The sequence below is a fragment of the Bos taurus genome, chromosome 1, assembly GCF_002263795.3.
Source record: "Bos taurus isolate L1 Dominette 01449 registration number 42190680 breed Hereford chromosome 1, ARS-UCD2.0, whole genome shotgun sequence".
Lineage (NCBI taxonomy): Eukaryota > Metazoa > Chordata > Mammalia > Artiodactyla > Bovidae > Bos > Bos taurus.
This window is the reverse complement of record NC_037328.1, coordinates 84329651-84357061: the sequence shown is the minus strand read 5'-3', so window position 1 is coordinate 84357061 and position 27411 is coordinate 84329651. Positions and strand designations below refer to the sequence as shown.

Genomic DNA, 27411 nt, shown 5'->3' with positions numbered 1-27411 from the left:
AAGACATCATTTTGCTGACAAAGGTCTATATACTCAAGGCTATGGTCTTTCCAGTAGTCACGTACAGTTCTGAGAGCTGGACCATAAAGAAGGCAGACCACCAAAGAATTGATGCTTTCAAACTGTGATGCTGGAGAAGACACTTGAACAGCAAGGAGATTAACCCAGTCAATCTTAAAGGAAATCAATCCTGAATACTCATTTGAAGTACAGATGCTGAAGCTGAAGCTCCAGTACTTTGGCCACCTGATGTGAACGGGCAGCTCGTTGGAAAAGACCCTGATGTTGGGAAAGATTGAAGGCAGAAGGAGAAGAGGGTGACAGAGGATGAGATGGCTGGATGGTGTCACCAATGCAATGAACATAAACTTGGGCAAACTCTGGGACATGGTAAGGGACAGGGAAACCTGGCATGCAGCAGTCCAAGGGGTTGCGAAGAGCAGGACACGAATTCACAACTGAACAGCAGAAACATACATCCCAAGTTCACTGGAGCACTACTTCCAAAAGCTAAGACATGGAAGCAACCCAAGTATCTATCAACAGATGAATGGATAAAGAAGATGTAGTGTATATACTAATGAAATAATGCCATTTGTAGCAACATGGATGGACCTAGAGGTTATCATACTAGATGAAGTAGTCAGACAAAGCCATATATTATACATCATTTATATGTTTAATCTAAAAAATAATGCAAATAAACTTAAATACTTATAGATCAGAAACAGACTCTTAGACACAGGAAGTAAACTTATGGTTATCAAAGAAGTGAGGAGAAGATAAATTGGTAGTATGCGATTAAGAGGTGCACATGGTGCATGGTGGGTGCTCATTCACTCTGTTCTGTCTTGACTGTAGCCCACCAGGCTCCTCTGTCCCTGGGATTATCCCAGCAAGAATACTGGAATGGGTTGCCATTTCCTCCTCCAGGGGATCTTCCTGACCCAGGGATCAAACCCACATCTCCTAGGCTCCTGTGTTGGTAGGTTGATTCTTTACTGCTGGGCCACCTGGGGACCCCCAAGAGATGCACACTTCCATATATAAAACAGATAAACAACAAGGACCTACTGTATAGCACAGGGAGCTATATTCAATATCTTGTAATAAACTATAATGGAAAAGAATTTTAAATCAATATAAATACACACACACACACATATATATACAGGGAACCAAATCACTTTGCTACACACTTGACTAACACAGTATTGTAAACTGACTCGACTTCAATTAAAAAAAAAATTTTAAGGTCATTTGTCATTTTGCTTCATCTTTTTTTGTCCTCCATAACACCAGCACACAAACATCTTCAGTTACAACAGACCTGACAGAATGATTTGGGGTAACTAAAAATAATAAACCATAGGGATTTCATAATGTACATAAATCAAATCATCACACAATATGCCTTAAACTTATAAGTGATGTATGTCAATTATTTCTTGATAAAACTGGGGGAAAGACCATAGGAGGGTAGGATGGCATAGGGTTGATTGATGGATGTAAAATTTTTACATTTTACATGACCTTTCCCATGTTCAAGGGAAGACCATCCAAGAACATAATTTATGATGGAAAGAGGGTTCTCATAGTCACCTGCATCCCAGCTTCTAAGTTTTCCCCCACCATACTTAACAACCATTCCTCTCTAATCATCTTTGTCATGCAATCCTCTTCCCACTCTCAGAAAATTCTATTTCTGGCCTTCTAGAAAGAATCTCACCTCAAGTATCTTTTCTCTTTCCCCCAGCAGTATCTTTCCCTGAACCAGTAGAAGTCAATATAAAAAAGAAGATTCCCAGGGCTCCAGGAAACATTCTCAGTAGCATTTGACACATCATGCCCTAAAAAAGTGTGGGGTTAGGATGGGAGTACAGATATGCCCTCAAGACTCAGAGATCACAAAAAAATCTAGAGTGAGTCTAAGCAACACACTTGGTATCACACGTCCACTATACAGTCTGTTCAGTAGAGAACTGTTAGAACATACACACACCCACACACCCACACACACACACACACACACACACACACACTTTCCAAGGACCAACATTAGTTCTCAGAGGCAATATAACTAGTAAGGAGAAAAAAATTTTCTATCTTCTTCCACATCTTGCAATACCAACCATCTCACAATGAAATCGGTAATTCATGTTTTTATGAAAAATACTTGTTTATTTTGTTCTTTGCATCCCAGCCTATTTCATATTGTGCCCATTCAGGTCTGCCAAGAACAATAAACAGTTCCATTGTTTAGCCATACATTTTTTAATAATTACCAAAGACTCAGATGTAAGGAGCCCCATCGAATTTGTCTTGAAATAGGAGAGAAAGTTTGTTTAATTCTACTAGGAAAACATAGCTTGGCTCTTCACATTCTTAGAAAAAGAACTCTTAATGCATCCAACACAGCTAAATTCACACTATAATTTTTATGCATCATTGAGTTTCTTTGTAAGAGAGCTCTCAAACTCTAAAACTTCCTAAAAACTAGCAATGGGTTTCATGTACCATTTTCAAGATTTTTAAATGTCTAAAATAATCACATATTTGGTCACCATAAGGGAATCTGCAATATCTACAACAGGTTTCCTTGGTTTGGATAGGAATTATAGAAATTCAGTGTTGAATATGTATGTTTCACCCTCATCATAATCGTTAACTGGTAGTTAAAATTGTCTTTGCTTATTAAAATGGAAAAACCCAGGGACCTTCCCTGGTGGTCTGTGCTTCCACTGCAGGGGGCGTGGGTTCAATCTTTGGTTGGGGAACTAAGATCCTGCATGCTGCAAGGCTCAGCTAAAGAATACGGGGGTATTCTCAGCTAAAGAATATGGAGGGGGAGCGGGGAACCCATAACTATTTACAGAATGCAAATATATGGGAGAAAGTCTCTCTCAATTTGCAGATGATTGGGCAGGTAGGTGACAGGATTTTTGCTATTGACAGTGTTGGAAACCACTACCTCTGTGGTTTCATTAGAGTACTATGTCCTCTGAAACAATACATTAAATTAACAGCTGCTATCTGGCTTAGCAGTCTTATGAGCAGGGCGGTCTTCTGTTGACAAATTTTTGTTTTGATTTTCTGTGTTGGTGTTTACTGTTGAAAACATATCTTCCCTTGTAGCTACAAGGTTATAATTATTAGGTGTTCCAATTAAAGCCATGTAAGGGCTTATCTATTGTTGCATGATTTTGAAAACATGCTATCTCTTTTGATGACTGTGATATTATTAATCAGCTAATTACCATCATTGGAAAAATATGTGTCCAAGTAGTTTCAAAAACACCTCTGAAAACAAACTAATTTAAAGTCTTAAAATGTGTATGTTATTTGCAGATAAGATGCATTTTTATATGCAGTTGCTCAGCTCCAAGCCAAGGCAAAAATAAGCACAGGACCCCACAGGAATTGTGTCACCTTGTTGACTTCTGATGCTTTTGTGACATTCCCTCCCAGCTCAGCATGAGGTATTTGTCTGTCAGCAATGGTCAGCTAAATGATTAGCTGACACAGCTCTTCACTCTATGGGTCACTGGCAGAACAGACAGGTTCAAATATACAAGATGTTGGCTCTAGCTCTTCCTGAATGCCTTTCCTACTTCATTAAGCTTTAAACATAGCTGTTTTTGTAGAGAAATAGCACATATTGGCTCTCAAAAATAAAAAACCCACTGCTTAAATGAAATAGATACATTTATGTAGACTGATTTTTTATAAGGCTGAGAAGAAATTTTAGCTGTGATTTATTTTGACCTGTATTTTATCCATACAGCTTTATAACTATGACACAGCAATAAGACCCAAATGTGGTCACCAATATCTGTTCTCCCTCCCTGAATTACACCCATGAATGCAGACAATATTGACCACAATTAATCAAAACAAATTCTAATAAAATACACTTGGCATTTTCTCAACACATCATATTAGACAAGTGTTTAATTTGGTGCAATGTTGTATCTCTCTGGGAATGGTTGAGGAAGACCAGCAAGTAGAAAAAGGACAAAAGAAGTATGACTTGGAATAAGATGGTACGATCCAAAGGCTAACAGTAAACTAAAACCCTTATTAAATGTAATTGGTAACTTCCTTCCATAGACAGACTATTAAATGCAAACTATCACAATCTGATCACATGGACCACAGCCGTGTCTAATTCAATGAAACTATGACCCATGCCATGTAGGGCCACCCAAGACAGAGGGTCATGGTGGAGAGGTCTGACAAAACGTGGTCCACTGGAGAAGGCAAACCACTTCAGTATTCTTTCTTGAGAACCCCCATGAACAGTATGAAAAGGCAAAAAGATAGGACACTGGAAGATGAACTCCCTAGGTTGGTAGGTGCCCAATATGCTACTGGAGATCAGTGAAGGAATAACTCCAGAGAGAATGAAGAGATGAGCCAAAGCAAAAACAACACCCAGTTGTGGATGTGACTGGTGATGGAAGTAAATTCTGATGCTGTAAAGAGCAATATTGCATAGGAACCTGGAGTGTTAGGTCCATAAATCAAGGCAAATTGGAAGTGGTCAAACAGGAGACAGCAAGAGTGAATATTGACATTTTAGGAATCAGCAAACTAAAATGGACTGGAATGGGTGAATTTAACTCAGATGATCATTATATCTACTGCTGTGGGCTAGAAACCCTTAGAAGAAATACAGTAACCATCATAGTCAACAAAAGAGTCCAAAATGCAGAACTTGGATGCAATCTCAAAAACAACAGAATGATCTCGGTTCGTTTCCAAGGCAAACCATTCAATATCACAGTAATCCAAGTCTATGCCCCGACCAGTAACACTGAAGAAGCTGAAGTTGAACGGTTCTATGAAGACCTACAAGACCTTTTAGAACTAACACCCAAAACAATGTCCTTTTCATTATAGGGGACTGGAATGCAAAAGTAGGAAGTCAAGAAACACCTGGGGTAACAGGCAAATTTGGCCTTGGAATACAGAATGAAGCAGGGCAAAGGCTGAGTTCTGCCAAGAGAACGCGCTGGTCATAGCAAACACCCTCTTCCAACAACACAAGACAAGACTCTACACGTGGACATCACCAGATTGTCAATACTGAAATCAGATTGATTATATTCTTTGCAGCCAAAGATGGAGAAGCTCTATACAGTCAACAAAAACAAGACCAGGAGCTGACTGTGGCTCAGATCATGGTCTCCTTATTGCCAAATTCAGACTTAAATTGAAGGAAGTAGGGAAAACCGCTAGACCATTGAGGTATGACCTAAATTAAATCCCTTACGACTATATGGTGTAAGTGACAAATAGATTGAAGGATTAGATCTGATAGACAGAGTGCCTGAAGAACTATGGACGGAGGTCGTGACACTGTACAGGAGGCAGGGATCAAGACCATGCCCAAGAAAAAGAAATATGAAAAGGCAAAATGGTTGCCTGAGGAGGCCTTACAAATAGCTGAGAAAAGAAGGAAAATGAAAGGCAAAGGAGAAAAAGAAAGATATACCCATCTGAATGCAGAGTTACAAAGAATAGCAAGGAGAGGTAAGAAAGCCTTCCTCAGTTATCAATGCAAAGGAATAAAGGAAAATAATACAATGGGAAAGACTAGAGATTTCTTCAAGAAAATTAGGGGTAACAAGGGAACATTTCATGCAAAGATGGGTGCAATAAAGGACAGAAATGGTATGGACCTAACAGAAGCAGAAGATATTAAGAGGTGGCAACAATACACAGAAGAGCTATACAAAAAAGATCTTCATGACCCAGATAACCATGATGTTGTGATCACTTACCTAGAGCTAGACATCCTGGAATGCGAAGTCAAGTGGGTCTTAGGAAGCATCACTAAGAACAAAGCACGTGGAGGTGATGGAATTCTAGCTGAGCTATTTCAAATTCTAAAAGATGATTCTGTGAAAGTGCTGCACTCAATATGCCAGCAAATTTGGAAAACTCAGCAGTGGCCACAGGACTGGAAAAGTTTAGTTTGCATTCCAATCCCAAAGAAAGGCAATGCCAAAGAATGTTCAAACCACCACACAATTGCACTCATCTCACATGCTAGCAAAGTATTGCTCAAAATTCTTCAAGCAAGACTTCAACATATGTGAACCGTTAACTTCCCAATGTTCAAGCTGGATTTAGAAAAGGCAGAGAAACCAGAGATCAAATTGCCAACATCCTTTGGATAATTGAAAAAGCAAGAGAGTTCCAGAAAAACATCTACTTCTGCTTTATTGACTATGCCAAAGCCTCTGACTATGGATCACAACAAACTGTGGAAAATTCTGAAAGAGATGGGAATACCAGACCACCTTACCTGCCTCCTGAGAAATCTGTATGCAGGTCAAGAAGCAACAGTTAGAGCTGGACATTGAACAACAGACTGGTTCCAAATTGGGAAAGAAGTGAATCAAGGCTGTATATTGTCACCCTGTTCATTTAACTTATATGCAGAGTACATCATGAGAAATGCTGGGCTAGATGAAGCACAAGCTGGAATCAAGATTGCTGGGGGAAATATCAATAACCTCAGATATGCAAATGACACCACCCTTAGAGCAGAAAGTGAAGAAGAACTAAAGAGCCTCTTGATGAAAGTGAGAGTTAAAAAGTTGGCTTAAAGCTCAACATTCAGAAAACTAAGATCATGACATCTGGTCCCATCACATCATGGCAAATAGATGGGGAAACAATGGAAACAGTGTTAGATTTTATTTTTCTGGGCTCCAAAATCACTGCAGATGGTGACTGCAGCCATGAAATTAAAAGATACTTGCTCTTTGGAAGAAAAATTATGACCAATCTAGACAGCATATTAAAAAGCAGAGACATTACATTACCAACAAAGGTCCTAGTCAAACTATGGTTTTTCCAGTAGTCATGTATATATGTGACAGTTGGACTATAAAGAAAGCTGAGCACCGAAGAATTGATGCTTTTGAACTATGGTGTTGGAGAAGACTCTTGAGAGTCCCTTGGACTGCAAGGAGATCCAACCAGTCCATTCTGAAGGAGATCAGTCCTGAAGACTCATTGGAAGGACTGATGCTGAAGCTGAAACTCCAGTACTTTGACCACCTGATGCAAAGACTGACTCATTGGAAAGGATCCTGATGCTGGGAAAGATTGAGGGCAGGAGGAAAGGGGGATGACAGAAGATGAGCTGGTTGGAAGCCATCGATGACTCAATGGACATGAGTCTGAGTAAACTCCAGGAGTTGGTGATGAACAGTGAAGTCTGGTGTGCTGCAGTCCATGGGGTCACAAAGAGTCAGACACAACTGAGTGACTGAACTGAACTGAACTGATCCCTGAGTTCTGGGAGACTGGAAACTCTATCTCCATTATTTAACATTTCATCTCAAGTGCCTGAAACTCTGTAGGTTCTCATAAATATATTTTGACAAATAAGTTTAAAACCTTAGAAAATCTCCAGACAAAACAGAGTTGGGTACTGAAACCCACAGGAGCAAAAGGATTTTCCAAAGTCACAAGTATCTGGCAGTCTAACCATGGTGCTTCCACAGCATCTTGCTGGTGTTTCCTGGAGTAGGGCCTGATCCTTCACCCTCAAAGGAAGGTCCTTACTTTTTATTTTAGGCTTCTATTTCCTGTGGAAGTTATAGAGTTAACAGTGGCCACCTGTTATCTGAGACATGCTTTAATTTTAAGCCACATTCCTGTGGCATCATAATAGTTTCTCAAAGAGACTCCTTTGCACTCAGACTGCCCCAGTTTATGTTTCTCTTGAAATGATGTTTGCTGATGAGAGCTGAGGGATGGGCTCAAGGTGGTCCTGCCAATCCAACATAAAGGAAAACATTGTGAAGATGGAAGAATTTTTAAAACCATTTTGGTGAAGTAGAAAGAATAATTGAAAGCCAAGGATATATTTAGAGAGAAAAGATGCTATCCCAATGCCTACTTTCCATAGTGTCAAACCCTGTGTACGAGACAGCAAAAGAGACACTGATGTATAGAACAGTCTTATGGACTCTGTGGGAGAGGGAGAGGGTGGGAAGATTTGGGAGAATGGCATTGAAACATGTAAAATATCATGTATGAAATGAGATGCCAGTCCAGGTTCGATGCACCATACTGGATGCTTGGGGCTGGTGCACTGGGACGACCCAGAGGGATGGTGTGGGGAGGGAGGAGGGAGGAGCGTTCAGGATGGGGAGCACGTGTATACCTGTGGCGGATTCATTTTGATATTTGGCAAAACTAATACAATTATGTAAAGTTTAAAAATAAAATAAAATTTTTAAAAAAAGAGAAAAAAAATGTAAGCTATAATTCTTATTACATAAAGGAAGCATTTTCCTTTCTCATTTTAAATATCCTTGAGTGGCTATGGTAGAAGATTTTATCATCAGACAAAACAGAATATTACCTTTGGTACAGAATTTTGTAATGGAAGGATACCATTTTGAACCCCAAAATTGAATGTTAGAGACATAAACCAATATACAAATTCTATAGATTGTAGAAAGGGATTTAACAACCAGCTATTCTGAGGAACTGGACTTCAGCCTTTCAGGACAGTACAAGTCAGACTCAAAGGTAAAATGTTCATCCTATCATCATTATGAAGTGCTCAGCTGCATGTATAGATGAGCACCATTCAGACAAGGTAGAACACACATCTAAACTCCAAGCTCTTAAAATCAGTGACAACTCTAACACAACAAAATTAAGTGTCTATACAGGAACTATTTGGAGAAGGCAATGGCACCCCACTCCAGTACTCTTGCCTGGAAAATCCCATGAACGGAGGAGCCTAGTAGGCTGTAGTCCATGGGGTCGCGACGAGTCAGACACGACTGAGCGACTTCACTTTCACGTTTCACTTTCATTCATTGGAGAATGAAATGGCAACCCACTCCAGTGTTCTTGCCTGGAGAATCCCAGGGACAGGGAAGCCTGACTGGCTGCCGTCTACGGGATCGCACAGAGTCAGACACGACTGAAGCGACTTAGCAGCAGCAGCATAGGAACAATTAGCTACATATAAATCAAAGAAATGAACACATCTCCATTAATTCCACTTACAACACAGTGCAAGTGGTAGAAGGGGGGAGAAAATCATGGAATTTCTTTATGCAGACTGCTTGGAGCCTGAAAGAGCTTGTGACCTGTTGCAGGTCTATTCAGGATGATATCATGACAGTATTGGGAATTCCAGCAGACCCTGACTGCAGGGTGGTTTGATGAACATGTGAGGTGAAGGCAGTGTAAACAAGAAATAATAGCCTAAGAGACTTCTCGGGGTGAGATTGAGATGATTTGACAGGTTACTAAATGCATTTGCTTGGGAGGCCTGAGGGTCTGAGGCTACAGGGAAGCAGAAGGAGACGAGAGAAAGCAGAGCAGGCCATACATGGAAGGGAATGAATCCTGTGATGTGAAGAGGTTGGTCTGACCCTATAAAGAACATCTACTGGACTCCTAGTTAACCTGCAGATGCATTTGAGAATTTAGGAGTATTTTGCAATTTTATAAGCTTGATCCCCCCTTGAAGAACAATAACTCCTGTTTTGTTTTCACTTACATATATTGGGGGTAGCGAGGAAAAAAAGAAACTGGATCATGTAGCTGGAACTCCTGGGACTCTAGGAAAATCAAACTGCCAGGAACAAGGAGTTACAAGGTCTGAACTGGAAGGTCATTCCATATCCACAGAAGCTCTAGCAGTGAGGTGACCGTCACACATGGGAGTCCCTTGTTCCTTTAATCTAGTGTTTAGTTACAGAGTTGTAGTCAAATACATCTCTAAAGAAATGTTTACTTTCCCCAATAATATGTGCATAATACCCTCCACAAGCAGGTGTTATTGTTGTTTAGTCACTAAGTTGTATCTGAGTATTTTGCAACGCTATGGACTGTAGCCCACCAGGCTCCTCTGTCCATGGAATTTCCCAGGCAAGAATACTCGAGGGCCATTTCCTTCTCTAGGGGATCTTCCCCACCCAGGGATGAAACTCACGTCTCCTGCATTAGCAGGCAGATTCTTCACCACTGAGCCACCAGGGAAGCCCCCACTAACACTTAAACATCCCAGAAATGTCCAAGTGCTTGTTTACATGGCTCTACCATGCTTGTTCTCACTCTATGATCTCCTAAATGTATGGTCCACCGTGCTATGAAATCACATGTGTGTGTCTCCCTCCCCATCTCCCACCTCCCATTACACTGTGGCTATAGAGCTCATGACACTTCCTGCATGTGGCTCACAGTCCCACCAACAACCTTAATGACCCTGTTAAGGTTCATTAATATAAACAGAAAACCTGAGTTATTTTTTCTTAAGAGAAGATATTGCATGTATGAAGATAGATTTTGGTGGAAAAAAATCAGTGACTGAATTATCTTCTTTTCCTTCAGTTTACTACTGGTGAAAAAAAAAATGTTTCCATTAAAAGTTATTTGGATAGCTAAAAGGTACTCTAAGCAAAATGAGTGTAACAACTAGCAAACAGAATAAAAGTGAACTTTTAAAATAAATTTAGAGTTAAAGCAAGTGTGTGATATCTCAGATTCTAGATGTCATATTTTTTCCAGCCCTAAATTACTTTTTTCAAAGAGAAGAACCAAATTTTACAAAGAGAAGGCTTTGCTGTACATATTTATTATAACATAGAGCTTTGTGTACTGTTGTATGCTTAGCAAGTGCTAACAGAGTTTTTTTAATTCCTGTTTTGGAAACCAGGGATAGTAGAAACAGAAGAAGAACCTGACTCCATATTAAACTTTATTTTTTATTGAAGTACAGTTGACTTACAATATTATATTAGTCCCAGGTGTACAACATACTGAGTCAATATTTTTATAGATTATATTCCATATAAAATTATTATAAAATGTTGGCTACATTCCCTGTGCTATTCATTTTAAAAGACCATGGTAACTGTTTCTGTACAGGAGGGTTTGGCTGTGAATAATCTAGTACAAGTCCATATTCCACTTAGATAATTTGTTCACAATTCTTGCTTTGACTCTCCCACTTGACTAAATACATATACTAACTTTCAAGAAAAACAGATTCATGTGAAGATTAGCCTAAATAGTGGGGTAGTGTTCAAAGTAAATTAAAATACCAAACTGGAAAATACAGTACCACCCACAGAATAGTGTATTCTATTTTTGAGTCTTGGTTGTACAATTCTTGATTTTCTAGTTAATTAACCAGTTTCCACTGTAAATTTTCCTGTGTCCTTAATTAGATTGAACATTGAAAACCTCTTGGATTACAGTAGGGCTCTCAAACTTACCTGAGTGTTAAATCAGCTGGCAGATTATTAAAACACAGATTGCTGGATCTCACCTTCCAGTATTTCTGATTCAGTAGTTCTGGAAGAGGACCAGAGAATGTTTATTTCTAATAAGTTCTCAGTTTGAGAACTACAGGATTCAAGAACATTATTGTTCACTATTAGCTTTAACAGAATAAACTCCACATTCCAGAGCTACCAGAATCTGTAGCTTTCCAGTAAATATTTCAATGATGTTATTATTAGCATCTTCAACAACAAGTTGGTAGACCAGAGTCTAGCAAAAAGCAAATCTGCTGAGGGGTTAAGGAGTAGAAATAGGTATTTCCTAAGGAATAGAAGAAGGAGTCTAACAGAAACTAAGAGGATCAAGTGAACTTAAGTTTAAGCTGCCCCCAACTCTGAACTCCATTAGAGGATCTAACAGCCAAAAGATCAGACCTAAACAATACCTAACTCTAAATACCAGAAATACCTGACTCTGTCAAGATACGAGTGTGGGAGTCCAGCAGCTGCGAAGCAGTAGGAATGGGAATCAAGTCACAGAGACAGTTCCAAGAGAATAGAGTGGAAATAGCATGAATACCAATTCCAAAACAGGTTATTTCAAGAATTTCATTAGAATAGCTAAAGAAAGATTGCTTCTCCAGGTATTGGGGGTGGTTATGATGTGACTTTGGAAGGAGATAAAAAAATTCTGAATGCCCAAAAATACCTATAATATAGATAAACATATACCACCTAGGGAATTTTCAAAAATACCAATGTCAAGGCCCTACTCCAGACCTCACATAAAAACCCTAGAGATGGACCCTGAATATTAATATTTTTTAAAAATCTCCCAGGTGATTCTGGTTAATAGAGGATTGAAGATTACTGGTATAAAATAGTAAGATTACATGTTCAGGGTTGTAAATGGGACAAAAGCAGGAAAGGGAGGAAAACAAAAGAAAGATGATAGAAAACCCAAAAATATCAATAACTTTAAAAGAAAAACTTCAGTAGACTAAACTTACCAATTTAAAGACAAAAGATCAGAATGTAACACACTAGAAAAAATACAAAGACCAAGATATATGTGGTTTACAAGAGATTCACTAAAATAAAGTAGAAATCAACTCTTCCTGGAAAACAAAAATCTGAAGTTTCTATATTATCAGCCAAAATAGAATGTGACAATTCTATTAGAAATTAGAGTTTACTACATAAAGATAAAATGCTCTGGCACTAGTGGTAAAGACCTGCCTGCCAATGCAAGAGACATAGAAACATGGGTTCAGTCTCTGAGTCGGGAAGATCCCCTGGAGCAGTATATGGCAACCCATTCCAGTATTCTTGCCTGGAGAAACCCTTGGACAGAGGGGCCTGGCAGGCTAAAGTCCACAGAGTCTCAAAGAGTCAGACATGACTGAAGCAAGTTAACACACACACACACACACTAAAATGCTCAATTGTTCAGAATTATGCAACAATTTTAAATATATATACCCTCAACCAACTAAATATATAAGCAAATACTGATAAAACTACAGGGAGTTACATGTGCTGCAACTATTGAAGTCCAAAAGCATAGAGCCTGTTCTCACAACAAGAGAAGACACTGCAATGAGAAGCCCTCACTCAGCAATGAAGACCCAACACAGCCAAAAATAAATTAATTTTTTAAAAAACTACATGGAGAAATTAACAAATCCTTGTATATTCCCAGGTGGCGCTAGGGATAAAGAACCCCCTGCCAATGCAGGAGATGTAAGAGAAGCAGGTTTGATCCCTAGGTCAGGAAGATCCCTGAAGAAGGAAATGGCAACCCATTCCAGTATTCTTGCCTGGAAAGTCCCATGGACAGAGGAGCCTGACAGCTTACAGTCCATGGGGTTGCAAAGAGTCAGACACAACTGAAGTGACGTAGCACATGTATATTCAGAAATTATTGCCAATTCAAGAGATTCTGTTTTTTTAAAAAACTGCCCTATGCAAACGGTCAATATATTGGGTTGGCCAAAAAGTTCATTGAGGTTTTCCATAAGATATATGGCAAGACTCATATGAACTTTTTGGCCAACCCAATAATTAGTTGCTCTGGAGAAGATAACTTACACTGGCTCACTGTCATAGAGCTACATAGGATGTCAGAGAAGTGCGATACCAAGTGCCAAAACATATTGGAAATTGAGATAAAATTTTAAAATATGAATGATCTACTCCATCTTGTAAGTAAATATCTTGGATTAAAGATAATTTTCAACAGCAGTTTTGATGACTAACCTGGAATGCTGATGTAGCATCCTAATTGTACTCATGTCTCTCATTCTTGATCTATCATTCAGGACTTCAGAAAGCATCCTGTTAGCTATATAACATCTTTTATAATTATATGTTGATTTCTGTGCTCATTACTTTATTCTTTCTCATAAACCTTAAGATCCATAACGACCAGGACCAAGTCAACTTTTTTTCAGTATCACATACCTAGCAGATGCCTCACGTACTTAGAGAGAGTTTGCCATGTGAAAGGCATCCATTAAGTGTTTCTTAATGAATATATTCATAGCATTCAGAACAAATGAGAGACAAAGAAGCTCAGCCCCTACTACCTAACTAAAAATTTACACCACACAAGAAAATGATCATCAATTCAAGCTTTGTTTCAAAACCATGAGACAAATGACTGCACCATCAATTCGGTAATGAAGAAAGGAAAAATATATATATTCCTTTAAAGTACATTAGAATAAAAATACTGAGACACTTTCAATTGCCACAGCAAGAGAAAGCACTGGAGACAACAGAGATATCATATTTTAGCAAAGCTCTAATCCATTCTTTGACTCAAACTTAGTCCTTCAAAAAGGTACAGGTCTTAATGAGTAGGCCAATCTATTTATAAGATTTGTTGTGGCAATCAATCAGTGACAACACAACTCTAATTTGGTAAGCTGACTCTCTGTAATCTAAGATACTACTGAGAAATTTTGAAATTTTTTCTTTCTTACTTCTAGAGGAAGTATTTATTTTTCTAGTAAAAATATAGGAAGGGAAAAAAGAGCAGGGGGGGAGTCAAGACAGCTTTAAATAAGATAGGGTCAGCTGAGGTACTGGAAGATGGAGTTAACTGAATTTTACACCAATCCACTCGGGTAGCTTTTGACCAGATGGATCAGTTTCATGTGCTATTCTTGGTTGGGAAAAGTCTTCGTAACTGGCTACCTCACATAGATGCATATGTGCACGTATGCTCTGTCACGTTCGACTCTGTGACCCCATGGACTGCAGCCCTCCAGGCTCTTCTGTCCATGAAATTTTCCACGCAAGAATACTGGAGAGGGTTGCCATTTCCTGCTCTGGGGATCTTCCCAACCCAGGGATCAAACCTGTGTCTCCTGTGTCTCCAACAGTAGTAGGAGGATTCTTTTCCACTGAGCCACCTGGGAAGCCCACTTCATATAGAAAAAGACAGTTATTCTTCCATTCACAAATAAAAAGGAGTCACAGTGATATATACTAATGTTCCTTAAGTAATGATTAAGTAGCATTTGCATACAAGAAGGGCTGAAGATAGAGTAAGCATAAAACTTTAAAGACGATAAAATCTCACATATTTTTCTTCAACTTTTCCACTGGGATTATTTACAAAAATAATGTTGCAGTGTTTAAGATAAAATAGAGTCTTAGATATCTATATTTTTCTTATGATTTTGATTAATATGCTATAATATAAAATGTCAAAATTGAAAATAGGATTTATTGAACTCTTCACTTTTTTAAACCACTTTTATCCTCATTTTCACTTTCATTTGTATATGTTTATTTGTTCAGTTTAGGTTCAAAAACGGAGCTTGCCAACTTCCCTCCAAAGCCAGTTCTTATTTGGAATTTCTGTTGTGATTCATTCTTGAGGTTTAGAAACAGAGGGATCATTTTTTACTTTTTCTAGCTGTGTGTATGTGTGTGTGTGCATGTAATGAAACCTGTTAATGATGCTTTAAAATGCTTTTTAAATCTAAAATCTATCTATACCATTTACTCAGTAATTCCTTTAACTACAGTAAAATCAAAAATAAAGATAATTTGAACAAAGATAGAAAATCTTTGGCATATATATCCATCAATGGCAAATGAATATATAGATTATTGCACCCATGAAAGGAAATGCTTTCATTTTTGCAAAGAATGTTTAATTGGGAAAATATTTCTTAAATATATTGGTTGACATGTTGAAAAAGATTGGAAAGGCATAATAAAACATTAACTTATATATTTCTGTATTTTATAAATATTCTATTATGATACATATATTTTTTTTTAATAAAGGGGGAAAACAAGTTATTACGAAGCAGAGAATGAGAAAGGGAAGGAGGGAGAAAGGGACAAGAGAAAGCAGGGAAAATTTCGTAGATTTACTCCTTCCTCTCTATTCTTACTTGGACCACTGAAACTCCATACCTGTTCATAATACCCCAGCATTGCTTTATGGCTCCAGTATCTCTTCCCCTGATCCATCCACTTACTGCTGAGAAACTGCTCTTCCTCTGATCAAGAATTCCACAGATTCCAAATTTCTCTGCCAAGAGTGTAATGATATTCACACTCTCATATCCTGGTAGTAGAAATGTATACTGAAAAAATAAAGAAAGAAAGAAATGTACACTGACACAGCTTTCAGAATATTAAACAAAATATATCAATAACATAAAATATTCATATATTTTGGACCAAGATGTGTCCTTTCTAGTAATTCATTTTATGGAGGAAAAAAATCAGCTTTTTAAAAAATTATTCTCATGGTAGTATTATATATTAGAAGAGAAAAAGAATACAGCAAACTAAAATTCAGAAAAAAACATAGGCTGATTAACTCATAGCAAGATCACAAAATTTGGTATTATGTGGCCACAGAAAACATTTTTCCAAGGGATATGTAATGGCATGCAAATAGCAGTGTTAAATGTAAGTTGTAAGACTGTGTATATAGTATTGTATGTTTTAAATATAAAAGTAAATATCTGCATAGGGGAAAAAAGCTAGAAGCAAGTATATACAGCAATGTAGTTATCTCTGGTAGAATCACAGGATATTGTTCAGTTTCTCATTGTTTATATCTATTTTCCACTTTAAGAAGTACATCTACTTAGTTAACCTTGACTTTTATGACCCACACTTCAGTCAGATGGTCTCCTCGTCATCTCTCCAAACTGCTTTGATTTTTTCCTCCTTCACTGATCTGCCTACCTAGAATTTTCCTTTTTCTTCAAGAGCAAGTTTCAATTTCTCCATCTCCATAAGGTTTCCCTGTCTATGCCGATCTTCAGCCATTACTTTTACCTTCAAACCTTTGTCATTCCTCACTTAGTGGCATTCAGTTCAGTTAAATTCAGTTCAGTCGCTCAGTCGTGTCCAACTCTTTGCAACCCCATGAATCACAGCGCGCCAGGCCTCCCTGTCCATCACCAACTCCCGGAGTTCACTCAGACTCACGTCCATCAAGTCAGTGATGCCATCCAGCCATCTCATCCTCTGTCATCCCCTTCTTCTCCTTCCCCCAGTCCCTCCCAGCATCAGAGTCTTTTCCAATGAGTCAACTCTTCACATGAGGTGGCCAAAGTACTGGAGTTTCAACTTTACCATCGTTCCTTCCAAAGAAATCCCAGGGCTGATCTCCTTCAGAAAGAACTGGATGGATCTCCTTGCAGTCCAAGGGATTCTCAAGAGTCTTCTCCAACATCACAGTTCAAAAGCATCAATTCTTTGGTGCTCAGCTTTCTTCACAGTCCACTCTCACATCCACACATGACCACTAGAAAAACCATAGCCTTGACTAGACAGACCTTTGTTGGCAAAGTAATGTCTCTGCATTATATGTCACTTATCCAGAACATCAATTATCTCCTTCAATCTTCAAACCTTTATATGCAGAGGACATCATGAGAAACACTGGGCTGGAAGAAGCACAAGCTGGAATCAAGATTGCTGGGAGAAATATCAATAACCTCAGATATGCAGATAACACCCCTTATGGCAGAAAGTGAAGAGGAACTCAAAAGCCTCTTGATGAGAGTGAAAGAGGAGAGTGAAAAAGTTGGCTTAAAGCTCAACCTTCAGAAAACTAAGATCATGGCATCTGGTCCCATCGCTTCATGGGAAATAGATGGGGAAACAGTGAAAACAGTGTCAGATTTTATTTTCGGGGGCTCCAAAATCACTCAGATGGTGACTGCAGCCACGAAATTAAAAGTCGCTTACTCCTTGGAAGGAAAGTTATGACCAACCTAGATAGCATATTGAAGAGCAGAGAAATACTTTGCCAACAAAGATCTGTCTAGTCAAGGCTATGGTTTTTCTAGTGGTCATGTATGGATGTGAGAGTTGGACTGTGAAGAAAGCTGAGCGCTGAAGAATTGATGCTTTTGAACTGTGGTGTTGGAGAAGACTCTTGAGAGGCCCTTGGACTGCAAGGAGATCCAACCAGTCCTTTCTGAAGGAGATCAGCCCTGGGATTTCTTTGGAAGGAATGATAGTAAAGCTGAAACTCCAGTACTTTGGCGACCTCATGCGAAGAGTTGACTCATTGGAAAAGACTCTGATGCTGGGAGGGATTGGGGGCAGGAGGAGAAGGGGACGACAGAGGATGAGATGGCTGGATGGCATCACTGACTCGATGGACGTGAGTCTGAGTGAACTCCGGGAGCTGGTGATGGACAGGATGGCCTGGCGTGCTGTGATTCATGGGGTTGCAAAGAGTTGGACACGACTGAGCGACTGAACTAACTGAACTGAGGACTGCATTATTATATCCATTTCATTGATGAAGCTACTGTGTGATACAGAGTGAACAGGTAGCGTGTACAATAGCACTGTTTCTTTACTGTTAATTTCATGCTTTTATGCTTTTTCTCTCCACCAAGATTATAGGCATTTTGTGTTCAAAGATCTTATTTTATGCTATAGTACCCTACTTATCTAATATACTATTTTTTCCATAATTATATTTTCCAAAAAATTGGTTGCTTTAAGTATCAAACAGCATTTTGTGTTAACCATGTTTGGTCATTTTAACAATTCCCCGCCTACTTAAATTGAGTATGGTGGACATAATTAGCTTTTTTTCTAAGATGTGTATAAATATTTGTTGTTTTCAGTTGCTCAGTCGTGTCTGACTCCGCAATCCCATGGACTGCAGCATACCAGGCTTCCCTGTCCCCACCACCTCCCAGAGTCTGCTCAAACTCATGTCCATTGAATCAGTTATGCCATCCAACCATCTCATCTTCTATTGTCCCCTTCTCTTCCTGCCTTCAATCTTTCCTTCAATCATTCAGGGTCTTTTCCAATGAGTCTGCACTTTGCATCAGGTCAGCTTCAGCATCAGTTCTTCCAATGAATACTCAGGGTTGATTCCCTTTAGGATTGATTGATATAATCTCCTTGCAGTCCAAGGGACTCTCAAGAGTCTTCTCCAACATCACAGTTCAAAAGTATCAATTCTTTGGCATTCAGCCTTCTTTATGGTCCAATTCTCACATTCATACATGACTACTGGAAAAGCAATAGCTTTGATTAGATGGACCTTTGTGGGCAAAGTGATGTCTCTCCTTTTTAATATGCTGTCTAGGTTTATCATAGCTATTCTTCCAACAAGCAAGTGTCTTTTAATTTCCTGGCTGCAGCCTCCATCCAGAGTGATTTTGGACCCCAAGAAAATAAAGTCTATCACTGTTTCCATTGTTTCCCCATCTATTTGCCATGAAGAGATGGGACCGGATGCCTTGATCTTAGTTTTTTGAATGTTGAGTTTTAAGCCAGCTTTTTCACTTGCCTCTTTCACCTTCATCAAAAGGCTCTTTAGTTCCTCTTCAGTTCATTTCAACTGCTCAGTCGTGTCTGACTCTTTTCGACCCCATGGACTGTAGCACGCCAGGCTTCCCTGTGCATCACCAACTCCCGTAGCCTACTCAAACTCTGGTCCATCCCATTGGTGATGCCATCCAAATCTCATCCTCTGTCATCCCCTTCTCCTCCCACCTTCAATCTTTCCCAGCATCGGGGTCTTTTCAAATGAGTCATTTCTTCCCATCAGGTGGCCAAAGTATTGGAGCTTCAGCTTAAGCATCAGTCCTTCCAATGAATATTCAGGACTGATTTCTTTAAGGATTGACTGGTTGGATCTCCTTGCAGTCCAAGGGACTCTTAAGAGTCTTCTCCAACACCACAGTTCAAAAACATCAATTCTTCGGCGCTCAGCTTTCTTTATAGTCCAACTCTCACATCCATACATGACTACTGGAAAAACCATAGCTTAGACTAGACAGACCTTTGTTGGTAAAATAATGTGTCAGCTTTTTAACATGCTGTCTAGGTTGGTCATAGCTTTCCTTCCAAGAAGCAAGTGTCTTTTAATTTCATGGCTGCAGTCACCATCTGCAGTGATTTTGGGGCCCCAAAAAATAAAGCCTGACACTGTTTCCACTCTATTTGCCATGAAGTGATGGGACCGGATGCCATGATCTTAGTTTTCCGAATGTTGAGCTTTTGGCCAACTTTTTCACTTTCCTTTCACTTTCATCAAGAGGCTCTTTAGTTCTTCTTCACTTTCTGCCATAAGGGTGTTTTCATCTGCATAGCTGAGGTTATTGATATTTCTCCCGGCAATCTTGATTCCAGCTTGTGCTTCATCCAGCCCAGCATTTCACATGATGTACTCTGCATATAAGTTAAATAAGCAGGGTAACAATGTACAGCCTTGACGCACTCCTTTCCCAATTTGGAACCAGTCTGTTGTTCCATGTCCAATTCTAACTGTTGGTTCTTGACCTGCATACAGGTTTCTCAGGAGGCAGGTAAGGTGGCCTGGTATTTCCATCTCTAATAATTTTCCACAGTTTGTTGTGATCCACACAGTCAGAGGCTTTAGCATAGTCAATGAAGCAAAAGTAGATCTTTTTATGGAATTCTCTTTTTCGATTATCCAATGGATGTTGGAAATTTGATCTGTGGTTCCTCTACCTTTTCTAAATCCAGTTTGAACATCTGGAAGTTCTCAGTTCATGTACTATTCAAGCCTAGTTTGAAGGATTTTGAGCATTACCTTGCTGGCATGTGAAATGAGCACAATTGTGCAGTAGTTTGAACATTCTTTGGCATTGCCCTTCTTTGAGATTGGAATGAAAACTGACCTTTTCCAGTCCTGTGGCCAATGCTGAGTTTTCCAAATTTGCTGACATATTGAGTGCAACACTTTCACAGCATCATCTTTTAGGATTTGAAATAGCTCAACTGGGATTCCATCACCTCCACTAGCTTTGTTCTTAGTGATGCTTCCTAAGGCCCACTTGACTTCGCACTCTAGAATGTCTAGCTCTAGGTGTGATCACACCGTCGTGGTTATCTGGTTCATGAAAATCTTTTTTGTATAGCTCTCTGTATATTCTTGCCACCTTTTCTTAATATCTTCTGCTTCTGTTAGATCTGCTTCTACCTTTTCTGTCCTTTATTGAGCCCATCTTTGCATGAAATGTTCCTTTGGTATCTCTAATTTTCTTGAAGAGATCTCTAGTCTTTCCCATTCGATTGTTTTCCTCTATTTTTTTGCATTGTTCACTTAAGAAGGCTTTCTTATTACTTCCTGCTATTCTTTGGAACTCTGCATTCAGATGCGTATATTACCTTTTCAAGGGATTTGATTATCAATATAAATATCAGTTATGATTTAGTGCTATAACATAGTGATGCTCTCAGAAAACATTCGATAGAGGATGAGATGGCTGGATGGCATCACTGACTTGATGGATGTGAGTCTCAGTGAACTCCGGGAGTTGGTGATGGACAGGGAGGCCTGGCGTGCTATGATTCATGGGGTCGCAAAGAGTTGGACACGACTGAGCGACTGAACTGAACTGAACTGAACTGAAGTCTATTCAGATTCATTTGTTTTAAGATAGACTCACAGAGATTTCCAAACTTCTGCTATATTCTTTATTATCAATTACATAAGGCCCTTTAGAAATATTCAGTTAATAGCTTGAAATACTCAGATTCTAGATTTTTCTTAAGGAAAGAATGATTCTGATGATCCGGGACCTTAACATATACTCTTTTTTAACAGGCCTTCTGGGTGATTCCAAGATCTTTCTCAAAAATTGGTGTTTGGGGATAATCTGGCCTCTGAGTCCCTGCATATTAACAGATGTCTTTTTTTTTTTCTCCATGAAGAATTTCTTGTACCTTTTCCCTTCATTATACAAATGGTGGGAGCTTATTAGGCTTTGTTCTAGGTTGTAACAATGAACACAAAAACCCCATCTTCATGACACATGTATTCTAAAAGGAGAAAACATACAATAAACAAATACACAGGAAAGCAGATAAAAAGTGCTAGGTAGGAAATAAAGCAGAATTAGGAAGATAGAGAATGACTGAGAGTTGGGGTAGGGGATTGCCATTTTATTAAAATACATGGAGTTTTCCTTGATCAAACAGTAATAGAAAGAAGAGCTGAAGGAAGGGAGGGAACCATGTGAGGATCAGGTAAAGTGAATCCCAGGCTGACAGCAAGAAGGCTGCTGTGACTGGAGAGGCGTGAACAGGAGGGTGAGTCGAAGACGAAGTGAGAAAAGAAAGGGAAAGGCTGCTTTCGGAACCACTTAAGGAGTTTGTGAGCAGAAGTGGTGTGATCTGAGCAATCTTTTAAAAGAATCGTTCAGGATGTTATGTGGAGAACAGACTCGTGAGTAGGCTACTGCCATAATCCAGGTGACAGGCGTGGGTGGCCTGGACCAGTTGTTTGATCAAAGGTTTGCAGGTTTGTTTCCTTTTTCCTCTCACATGGCTTGGGTTACAATAATTTTATTGCAGTCTTCTGTAGATGCTATATATTTCACAGTCTTCTGAATTTAATGTTTCAACAGAAAAGAACAAGGCAGTCTAAGTCTTTTTACCTTTTTGCATAACTTGTTCTTTCTATTTGGAAGCTTATAAGACCTTTTTCATTATCTTTGAAGCAGGCTAAAGACATATTAAGTGGAGTGCCAAAGGACAGAGTTGGATTGTCAAATCAAGCTCAGAAAAAACACAAACTTGGGGATGGGAAAACTCTTGGAAGCCCTGGGCCTGAACACACAGGCAAATGGGTTAAGGGCAGAAAATCAACTTTCAAATAAAGTTGTTCCTGGGGACTTCTTTATCTGCTGCAGGGTGACTGTCCTTCCCCCATCAGCCTCAGCGCAAACCAATTAACCTTAGATATCAACCTCCAAGCTGGATGAACATCCTTCGTCTTATGCTTTTACTATCACTTTCCTTTGTCAACAAAACAAAAGACACAGAAACAGGGTCAGAATCATATTCCAAGACAATTTCACTGGCCACATATGTTGTTGACACATAATTTCTATATGCCTACTTTCATCTTTATTCATAAGCATTTGTTCTAGATACTTGCTTCATACTTAGATCTAAGAATCTATTCACATATATCTGTGGCCCTGAAAGAACTTGGATATATTTATTCAAATGTATAAGTAGAAATTCTGCTTTATTTAGATGCATTTCTTGATTTTTTAAAATTTCATATTTGGCTAAAAGCTGAGTTCATATCTATAAAAAGTCAGTCTCGTTTTGGATATACGCAAGGAAGAGCCTGAAGGAAAGTATTTATGCCTCGGGCTATTTGGTGGGAGGAGAAAAGGGGATGAGTAGGAAAGCCTGATTGAATACAGGGTAAGTGAGACAAGGCTCCTCCATCTACTGTGGAGGGTGAGTCAGAGCAGAGGCTCCAGGAAAATCAAGAAATATTATATAGGAGATCACGGCAGGAAAGCAAAGCATAACATTTGATAATGATACCCAGAAAGACAAAAGTGCAATAAAGATAATTATCTCCTTAATTTATTCTGTGTGTCCTTTCCTCTTCTGACTCCTCAGGTTATTGGGATATATCCTGCTTCCACTCTTTCCCTGTAGCCCACAGTCACCACATTTTCTCTTTGATCCATTCTGTACACATCTTTGACTGCTATTTCTGTGTTTTCAGATGAAGGAACATTTCAGTGCATGTAATGTGCAGCTTACAAGGTACATATATAGTTTTGGATGAAGCTAGCTGACCGAAGGATACCAGGAGGTACACCAAAACATAGAGAACTAAGTGGGCAAGATGCCCAGGCAGTGGACAGTAGACGAAACTGAACAAAATCCAAAGAGCCACCTGGAGAACAGATGGGGACCGGGGACCAGAATGCTCTTCCCAAATGAAACGGAAACAGAAAGGCTGTCCAAAGATTTGAGGGACGTGGAGAATGAGCAATGCAGAGGGAATAGTAACCAATGAGCTTTTCTCAAAGAAAATGAATCTAAAGCAGGTGCAGACAGAATGAGGGGGCTTCCATTTCCTGTTTATAATATGCTCAACAGGTTCCATGGGGTTGCAGAGTCAGACACGACTAAGCAACTGAACTGTACTGAACTGAACAACATGTTCAAGTGGAAAATCTCAAAGGATGACACCATTTTTCAACCTTAAAATGCTCTTCTTCTTCAATGGAGGTGTTTGTTTTTAAGAATACAAGTACAGTAGAATATTCATGATGAAGAGTTTTTGATGGCAAAGGGCGATCCCAGAGGATATCTTTTGGTTGCTACACTGTCACCTTCTGCAGAACTTTCTCCCTCTCTCTTCATTCTTCACTAGGTTGAAACTGGGATAAAAGAGCAGAATGGGTCATAAGGTCCTGTTTCAAGTAATTAGAGAGTTTCTTCTTTTATCTAAATGTACCTTGTTAAAGTATATCTGTGTCAGCCGGGTTAATTGGAACTTTAATGCATAATTGATGTTAATTTATGGCCCTTTTTGTTTCAGGATGCTACTGCAGATCTTAAAGTCAGGATACAGTTTTCTTGTTATTAATTATATACAGAAAGCCAATATCCCCTTTGAGAAGAGACCCATGTCATCTGTAGCTTATTAAAGATGCAGTATCAGATGAAGAAACGCTTCAATACATGTAGTGTGCAGACTAGTGTCAGCGATAGGTCACTTTTACTGTTTAGGTCCTCTCTAAATTCCATATTACTCCATAATATCATAATAAATTAATCACAGTAAGTGAAAATTGGAGTTTCAAGTTAGGGCTCATGGATGCTGTTTGTTAAAATCTTTAAAAATGTATTATATTTCTGTGGACTCATTGTATTCCACAGACCATGGAATCCTAGTTTGATTTTGGAAATTAGTACACCACCCTGGAACCAAAAATGTTTCCATGAATATAAATGCAATAATACTGCCATAACTGAGACTGCCATGAGTATAGAATACCAAATGAAGACTATAAAATTAGAATTTTCTTGCAGAGTTACTATTTCAAGTCTGCTGCTGCTAAGTCGCTTCAGTCATGTCTGACTCTGTGCGACCCCAGAGACGGCAGCCCCCCAGGCTCCCCCATCCCTGGGATTCTCCAGGCAAGAACACTGGAGTGGGTTGCCATTTCCTTCTCCAATGCGTGAAAAGTGAAAGTGAAGTCGCTCAGTCGTGTCTGACTCTTAGCGACCCCATGGACTGCAGCCTACCAGGCTCCTCCATCCATGGGATTTTCCAGGCAAGAGTACTGGAGTAGGTTGTCATAATTCTCATTAATCACTTTTTTTGAGACAGAGGGAGAAAAATGGTATGTCCCAAATCCACAAAACACTCTATGTTCTTAATATCTTCCACTGTGAGAACTTAAGAATTCTGTTGACAGAAATACAGGATCGTGCAAGAACTATAAGATGCATAAGCTCATATGTTGTACAAAGTGCCACAATCAAAACCCTGAACTCAAAATTGAGGAAAGGGCTAAGTCCAGTGTGTGAATTTCTTGATGAATAGCAGTCCTAAATTTGTTGATGGTTAAAACATGCTAAATTTGCAAAGTTTGCCTAGTAACTGTACCATTTTGAAGGAGTGAAGAATGAGTGATTTCATATAAATCGAATGTACTGGGTTGTTTTCCGGTACAAACGTTCTGGTGAACATTTTGTTCAACTTGACGTTTCCACCATGTGATATATGACATAATGTGAGAAACAGCAGGGGTGTCTCACAATGAATGGAACATGACACAACAAGATGTGTTGAGTTTCTTTTGAACCTTTCTTCGGATCCAATATCAGCCAAAGGAGGTCACTTTAATTATCAGATGATTAATTAATTAGATAGTTAATTGTCAAAGGTAGGTGAATCCAAAGATAATGTGGTTCTCTACATCCATGTTTGTACACAGAGGGAAACGTGACATTTTAAAGCACACCTACTAAATGAAAAACTGAAGTTTAAGGATTTCAGTTTTTTTTTTGAAGAAACATTCATGAATAGCTACTATGTATTGTGTTGTTGTGAAGCATGCTAGCATGTTCAGAGATAAAGGAGCTTTCCTACCCTCAAAGGGCTTGATATTCAAGTTGGAAACACAATGCCTTGCTTAAAAAAAAAATCTGGACATTTAGAAAGTGCTTCATAAAAAAAATTTTAAGTTAATGAAGGAACAAGTTCTAAGACAATGAATAAAAAATATGAACTATATTGTACCATATTACTTTGCCAATGTTTGCTTTTTTAGGGGAAACTACCAAATACCAGAAACAAGGGTGACTGGCATACCAAAAGTTCTTTTAAAGCATAGAATTGAAAGTCTAGTATCACCCACTCAAACTCTGAGTTAGGTATAAACCAAAAAAAAAAAAGGATCCTATGTGAAACTTTACTAAATCAATATTCTAAAGTATTGCCTATTTTTACTTTTCTGCTGAAAGCAGAGATTCAGGACATAAAAAATATTCAATTTTGTTACCAAATCAAACTTGAGTCCACTTCCCAGACACACAGCAAAACCCATCTATTGATACCAGATGATGAAGAAAAGTGTAGCATTTATTGCAAGTTCTCAAGCAAGGAGAATGGGCAACTAATGCTCAAAAGACCTGAATTTCCTGATGGCTTTTAAGGGTGGGTTTTTAAAGACAAAGTGAGAATGAGGGTCATAGGGAATGTAATCAGTTCATACAATTTTCTGATTGGTGGGTGGTGAGGTAACCAGATGAGGTCACAGAGATTGATCACATTATCAATCCTCAGGCTCCAGCCATTCCAGGGGCTACATGCTCATGGTCATCATTCTCCATCTGGCTGGGGTCTGGTTTCTGTAAAACAACTGAGAAATGTGCTTTAGACTTTACTTTTGAGACAAAACCAAGAATCTTTGAGGCTGATTAATATTTTAAGTTATGGCTATTTCTCTGCCTGACTGCCCTTTATCTTTATTTCTGCATTCTTTAGCTTTTCCAATCATCCTGCTTGGGCTTATTTCTTTCTCTGTCTAATCATGGAGGGCCTCGAAGGCCACAGTATATTTCCACAGTCTTTTTCTTAATCACTTAGAAGCAGGGGACACACGGGGAGTTCTCTCACCAGGAAGGCCTCTACCTGGGTTGCTCAGTTTCAGTTTCACATTTTTATCTAATAAACAGTATTTTACCTGCGGGACATCGAAGTTCCCATCAAGCTCCAGAATCATATAACCTTAATGTAAGAGGCTGTCAATATTGTGAATTCCTTTATACATATTTAGAAGGGTTTTTAAACAATTAATGGCAATTAATCCATCATGCAGAATCATTGTCAAGTACATTTCTTAAGCATCTATTTGCATGGGATTCTATCCTAGGCATTATACAAAACAAAATAAGCATGCAGTTAATATCTGCAACTTAAGATACAATTGCTTTTCATAATTCTAAATTAATGTTTCTGTTTATTTCTCCCCCTCAACATTTGTGATTAGCTCCCAAGCCTTCATTTCCATGTAGCTTAAGCCATTGTAATTTATTGGCTTTTTAGAATGCTTTTCAAAATATAATTATGCTTGGTATCCACCTTTCCCTCACAGCCACTTCCAATCCGTCAGTGAGTTCTGCATGTCCTATCTCCAAAACATAACTAGGATGTATTCTCTCAGTGTCTAGGACCACCTCCCTAACCAGGTACTCATATCTCCTGCTGAGAATACTGCAATGGTCTCTTCAGGTGGGCCCGGCCCCATGCAGCCTATCATGCACTGCTACAAGAGTGATGTATTTTCAATAGATCTCAGTGGGTCTGTCCAAGCCCCTTCAT

The 27411-nt window shown here is 39.0% G+C and overlaps 1 pseudogene; it reads left to right on the top strand.

Moving 5' to 3' along the window:
• The window catches only part of LOC100138913 (uncharacterized), a 168406-nt pseudogene extending 144180 nt beyond the window's left edge, over positions 1 to 24226 (top strand).
• The last annotated feature ends 3185 nt before the right edge of the window (positions 24227 to 27411 follow it).